We start from the raw sequence: 6,233 nt of genomic DNA, 5'->3' as shown, positions 1-6,233 counted from the left end.
TAGCTCAGGATCTGGATTGTCACTCGTGACTGGGCACACCTACACTTTGCACACAGCATGGTACAGCATCTCTTCACCTGGTCCCTTTTCCACTCTGGCCGTTAGCATCCCAAACGCCCTTAAAATGCCAACCTCAGTTGTGGGCTCCCTTGTGCCGGCCACCCACCCACCTACTGCATCAAAAGCAGCAGAAAGAAAGAAAGACCCTGAGCAAGGCAGAAGGTGCCGTGCAGTAAGAGCCAAACCTTAGTGATGGTTATAAAGACAGTCCTAGAAAGGCCAAAATCAAGGATGTGATGACCTACTCCCTCTGCTTGTGGTCACGTGTTCGGTCCCAGTTCTTCTAGGTTTTCTGCACGTGACTCAATAGATTTCCTACTGGGAGGGTAGGGAAAAACTTGCTGAAACTCAAGGTTTCCTCTTTGGGGGATATTCTTCATCACTCTGAACTTGGCATTGAGCTTGATTCGGAAGAGAAGTCAATGTTTTCACCATTTACCACAGAGGTAGCACTAGCAGGCTGTTTTCTACACATTTTGACATTGAAATCTTTGAGAACTTTTCCATAAAATACTGTTGTTTATAATAGTGCCACAAAGACGCAATGAACTGCAAGGAAGGGGGAGGAGTGTCCCAGAGCTCCCGACACACACTCAGAAAGTGTTCAGAGTCACTCAGATGCTGGGTTGTACCTTAGACAAGGGTTTTCACTTTCCTTGGCACCTCTTCTGACAAGCCCAACACACTCATATTCCACTCCATACACTTCATCTCCATCCAAGTAGAGGGGTTTTTTTCATTTCAACAACCTGTAGCCTCTTATAAACAAGCTTTCCACTTTGTACTGAACTTGTCAAGGTGACATCTCCCCAGCACCTAGCTCATTTCCAGACTTCTTTTTCTGCAGCCGGTTCTGCTCTTCCTGCACAAAGTAGGTGAAGTGAAAGAAGATGGCCACATGATGCACTTCCTCATCCTTTACTTCAGAAGATGGTCCAGGAGAAACTCGACCCAAAAAAACAAGAGACATGAAAGCCAAACATGGACGTGGCTCTAAAATAATTATACCCTTGTTCATGACATATTTAGAAGTCCGAAATGCCAAACCTTATTTTAATAGCAGATATCATAAAGTTATCTCACAAAACAATCTCAGAGGCTGAATGCTTTTTCAGGTTCACATGTAGCACTCAGAAATATGACTTTTATTAACTAATTGACTAGCAGTGACATGACTTCACCTGACCCTGTCACAGCTTAGTTTCACTGAACCTAGGGCTAATCACTGACACGGTGGATATTCTAATATTCTCAGAATTTAGAAAATTGAAGCACTTCATTAACTGTCATTAAAGCTGTTACAGGGCAGTAACCATTACATAATTACAAAGTTCATAATTTCGTACCGGAAGACACTCCTGTATGTAGCGAGGCAGCCTCTTTAAAAATGCAAGAAAAGCTCGCTTGTTTTTAAGCACTAATTAGGTCATGAATAATACTCCTGGAATTTGGGGCTCTTTGATTTGCATTGAAGAAGCAGTGGCAGGTTTCTCTCAGTTTTTTGATAAAATTTCACTGGCCAGGTCTGCTGGTGGTGCTACTTCATATAGTAATGAATTTCTAGGGCATTTGAAAGAGGGAAAGATGCCTCTCCTTTCTCAAATAAATGAAAACTTTGTTTGGGTGTTGTTCTGTAAAGGGTGGGAAGCTAAAGGGTTCAGATTAGCTCAATCAACTCAACACACTTCACCTCAGTAAGAACACAAGAACCGCCACATGGGACAGATCAGAGGTCCATTGTGAACTTTCCAACAGCTGTCTTGGCTCGGTATGAAAAAAGTCAAGGATGTTCATCTCATACAGCTTCAAAGCTGCTACTCAGACCTTTCGTAAGACCCCATGCTTTCTGTTCTCCTACAACCATGCCCTGCCATCACCGGCAAGCATCGCAGAAATAAATCTCTAATTGAGATGAGGGGGAAATTGAACCCAGAGACAAAAAGATAACCAAACTTTGACATAAAGTAAACTAATACACAGTCAAAGTTGAAGGCAATCCAGAAGTTATACAAATCATAGGTGGGGTTCGCAAGACGTATGAAGCATGTCAGTCCTTCCCCCAGTCAATGTGCTGACATCCATGGGTTTTGGTGGGCACTGAATCCGAAAATGTCAGGTGCGCACCTGAGCATACTAAACAATGGCTCCTTCTCCTCTTTGGGTTTCAGAAACACCCCGCTCCCCACCGCATAACAGTATGGACCAAACTGGATTCATGCACAGGAGAGCAAATGGTTCCGCCAACACCTGCTCTGCGTACCCTGCAGACGTACCCCAAATCCTCCAACTCTAATGAAGTCCATTGAGCAAGAGCAGGAAGAAGGTTGACCCATAAACTTTTAATTGAAAAGACACCTGGAGGGGTGTAATTTGCCAGTCCTAAACTAAATTAAAAACACAATAATTACAAACACAGAGTGAAACAATTACAGTATTTGGCGGCTTGGCACACGTGACACACACACGTTTTGTCACGAACCGGGACGTCAAGTACAGAAGATGCCGCAAATGCTCCCGTCCGTCTGACAACTGTATAAAAGGTTGCACAGTGAGGATATTTTAATCACTTCTTGACTTCTCTCTTCAGTGAGCCAGGTAAGTCCAATTCAGCTTCATCTCTTCCAAGTATCTTTCTTTCCGCTGTAATTTAAAAACTGAACTTGCTCTTCTGTTCATTGGTTTTCACAATGCTCAGGGTTTTTCACTTGTTTTTGTTGGTTTACTGGAGTTGGTGGGTGGCAGGAATTAGGGCCCCCCAACTGAGGTTGGCATTTCAAGGGCATTTGGGACAGTAATGGCCAGAATGAAAGAGGGACCCAGTTGAAGTGATGAAGTGCCATGTGTTGTTCAAGGTGTAGGAGTGCGCAGTCAGGAGTGACAATCCAAATCCTGACCCTGTTGCCCAAGGCCCCCTTAGCTCAAAGAAGAGACATTAGGTCCTCCAATTTAAAGCAGGCAGCAAGTTCAGCCACTGAAAAGCTCAGAAGAGAGGGAGCAATATCCAAAATCCCACCTCTCTACTCAACTGGGGTGATTCCCGGCAGCCCTGACATTTCCCGGGATTGTGGGATCCAGAACTGCCAACTGCCTAAGGCTGAATCCTTCCTGCAGTGCAACAAGCTTCAGGGGTGCAATGCACCTTCGCCCCCAATCCCAGTGGTAGGAGGCAAAAAGAGAAAGACTTGGGTTCTGGGTCCTGAAGTGAATGCACATTCCCCACGTCCCAGGACTGTGCCTGCACCATCGGGCAGGGGCTGCCTAGGCCTGGACTAAAGGCTCCCTGCCCCACTCCTGCTGCAGCTGCCCCACAGGGCCCTGGAGCCTGCTTTCCAGCCAGCATTTTGAAGGCAAAGGAAGTGAGAAGGCTTCGAAGGTGTTGTTGGGGGGAGAGGCTGAGGGGAAGTAGAGGAAAGCAAGGAGGTGGAGGAAAGGAGAGCTGTGACACCGGGACAAAGGAGGGCTGGGGTCAGCATTTCCCTGCTCCATCCCATAGTCTCTGAGTCCCTGCCAGATTGCCCTGAGACTCGCATCCAAGTTAGGCCCCTTTGATCAATCAGCACTGCCCATGTGTCATGTTTCCTCTGCTCCCTGCTGTGTTTCAGGTTCGCCTCCAGCACAGCAAGATGTCTGACAGCCTGGACATGCTGGATGACCTGTACTACCAGAGTTCAGATTGTTGTTGGAGACCCCGCCGCAGAAGGCCATGTTATTGTTGTTGCTATGATCCATGCACTGGAGAGCTAGTTTGGGAGGGATGGTGCTGTTGCCCCGGGTGGGGCGGTAGGGGCAGATACGGAAGGCGCTGGCCGTGCTAAATCCAGCTCGGATATCCACGGCACTTGGAGCACAACGGACATGACAAGCAAGATACAGATTCCTGGCTGACCCGACGGACATGGCTCAGAGCAGTGCTAAGTGTGAGGGCTTGGCATTGCTACAAGACTCCCTCCCCCATTCTCCTGTCTCCTACGCTTTGCTTTGTTACTCTAGGAACTTTGTATTCTCTGCACTGTTAAACATTAAGGCCTCTTCATGCGGTGCTGTCATTTCAACGGATGCCTCTGCCTCCTTACAGTCCACTTGTAATCCATTGCAGACCACTTGGCACAGCCACAGACGTGTAGAAGATGTTTGGTGACAACAGATGTATAATCCCAGCTGTGACCCTTTGGAAAACCTTGGGGAAATTCGCTCTCTCCTCTGTATCCCTTCCGTGTCTGTATTCTCAATTTCTTCCGTACATTAAACTTCCTCTGCAGCATAATATTCGCCTCCTAGGTTTTCTGCCCTCCGTTCCTTATTTGCAGGCATGCTGGTGAAATTCCCTCCCGTGCAGAGCCCCACACCCAGCATGACTCAATTCCTACTGAAGTGCTACACAGAGATGAAAATCAGCCCTGGAGCATGTCTGTGTGCCCTGGGCTTTCCTCCTACCCGAGATCAGGTGTTTGCACTTGTCTCCCATATAGAGCCCTTGGTCCTTTTCAGCCGTGGCTCCAGGAGTGATAATACTGCACTTTCCACATTGCAGAAACAGAGTATCAGCCCTTAAATCTTTCCACCCCTTTCCTGATAGACTATTAAAAACAGAGAGCGCTCTCATGCCTCCCTCCCAGTCATTCCTACCTCCAACATGGGTTGCGCAAAAGCATGTCCAAATTAAAACAAATCAATCCGAAGCAGATCTCATCTGCAATCCTGGATTGTAAACGCAGCTCTCTGAAAACGGGGGAGCCCAGGCCTGTCTGCATCCTTGTGTCTACATGAAACTGGAGGCAGTAGTACCCCATGCCATTCCCCTGAACGGAGATGATGAAGGTTTCCTCCTGTAGGATTACAGGGGAGAATGGAGACTGCCGAGTGCTTGAAAGCCCTGGAGTGCCGGAGAGCTGGAAATGAAAAGCAACATACAAATTCACGGCTGAGTTTAATGGCATGGCTTTCAGGCATGTTGTGCACCCAGGATGGCCCCCGACACAAGTGGCAATCCTGAGGACTCAGCAGCTCTGCGAGGTGCCTGATCTATGTATTTCCAATATTCCTCAGGCATGATTGTTTCCTCAGGTGCTTTCTTTTCCTCTTGCCTGCTCTGTGATTGATGTTGACAGCCTGTGTCCCAGTTACAGTGACGCCGTTTTTTCTTCTTTGGTACAATGATGGAAGCAGAAGCAGTTCCCTTCTGGGGAGCATATATATCACCAAGCCAAGCCTTATGGGCCCATTCCTCATTTTCAGCTGGATTCTCCAACTCTCCGGCAACAGCAAGCAGAGAAGAGCCCCCAGTTCAGTCCACGCTCTGATGTGCGGGCGCGTCTGAAACTCCAAGTGGGGAAGGTGCATGAACTCGTGTGAAATCATTATGTTGGGGTTTGGTTTTTTTGGTATTATTGTCTTAGCTTTTTCTTTCTTCTCTTATGTTTCCTCGTCATTCCCCGGAGCTTGGCAACTTCATTCAACATGCTGTGGGGATAGCTATGTTAATATTATTTCATAGATTGTGGAAGGATTTAATGAGCCCACCGCAGGAAAGCGTTCAGACATTTCAAATCCATGGACAGCCAGATTGCTTTTATCTCAGACCTGTATCATTAGACCTATTTTCATATCATATTTCCCTGTGATGGCGGGAGGCTGAGTTCAGGGGCTGGGGAGGTGCCTGTGCCCTGTGGCCCCCATTGTTAAGAAGCTAATTCAACGTGAGTGGGCGCGTCTACACGAGACGCTAAATGCACAGTAGAGCACTTCTCCTGCTCATAGTCTGTCACGGCAAAAGCTGTGCTAATGGGCTGATGGGCAGGAGAATGAGTCTAGTGTGCATTAGCATCACTAAGAAGGCGCGTGCTGCGCTACTCTGCAGTAGTGCCCGTTACCGCGCATTGAGTTAGTTCCTATGACTACAGGTACTAAACTTAATGCACCATAACTACGGTGCATTAATGCATAATGCTTGGGTTCTTTGCTGCTGTTTAAACGTATTGTTGACCCCTCTCTCCTGAACGTCAAGGGGAGTGGTGTGTAGAGGAAGAGGAACGCCCTCGGTGGTGAAGAGAGAATGGCGGCTGTGCAGCTCTGTTGTCTGAGCTGGATTTCCTCTGTGAAAGTTCAGAAGGGATGTAATCCTCCTTCCTCAGGGCATCACCCAATAAGAAGGCTAGGCCTGTGTCTGTGGCAGT

At 47.5% G+C, this 6,233-nt stretch overlaps 1 long non-coding RNA gene across 1 annotated transcript; it reads left to right on the top strand.

Annotated features, from left to right (window-relative positions):
• Positions 1–2,574: 2,574 nt before the first annotated feature.
• On the top strand, positions 2,575–4,324 carry LOC132245790 (uncharacterized). The gene is made up of 2 exons (XR_009457500.1): positions 2,575–2,655; positions 3,663–4,324. It is a non-coding gene; the product is annotated as an uncharacterized LOC132245790 (long non-coding RNA).
• Positions 4,325–6,233: the final 1,909 nt, after the last annotated feature.

This window comes from Alligator mississippiensis, chromosome 15 (assembly GCF_030867095.1).
Source record: "Alligator mississippiensis isolate rAllMis1 chromosome 15, rAllMis1, whole genome shotgun sequence".
NCBI classification, from domain to species: Eukaryota; Metazoa; Chordata; order Crocodylia; family Alligatoridae; genus Alligator; species Alligator mississippiensis.
Note: the sequence above shows the minus strand (reverse complement) of the source record. Positions and strands in the feature narration are given on the sequence as shown.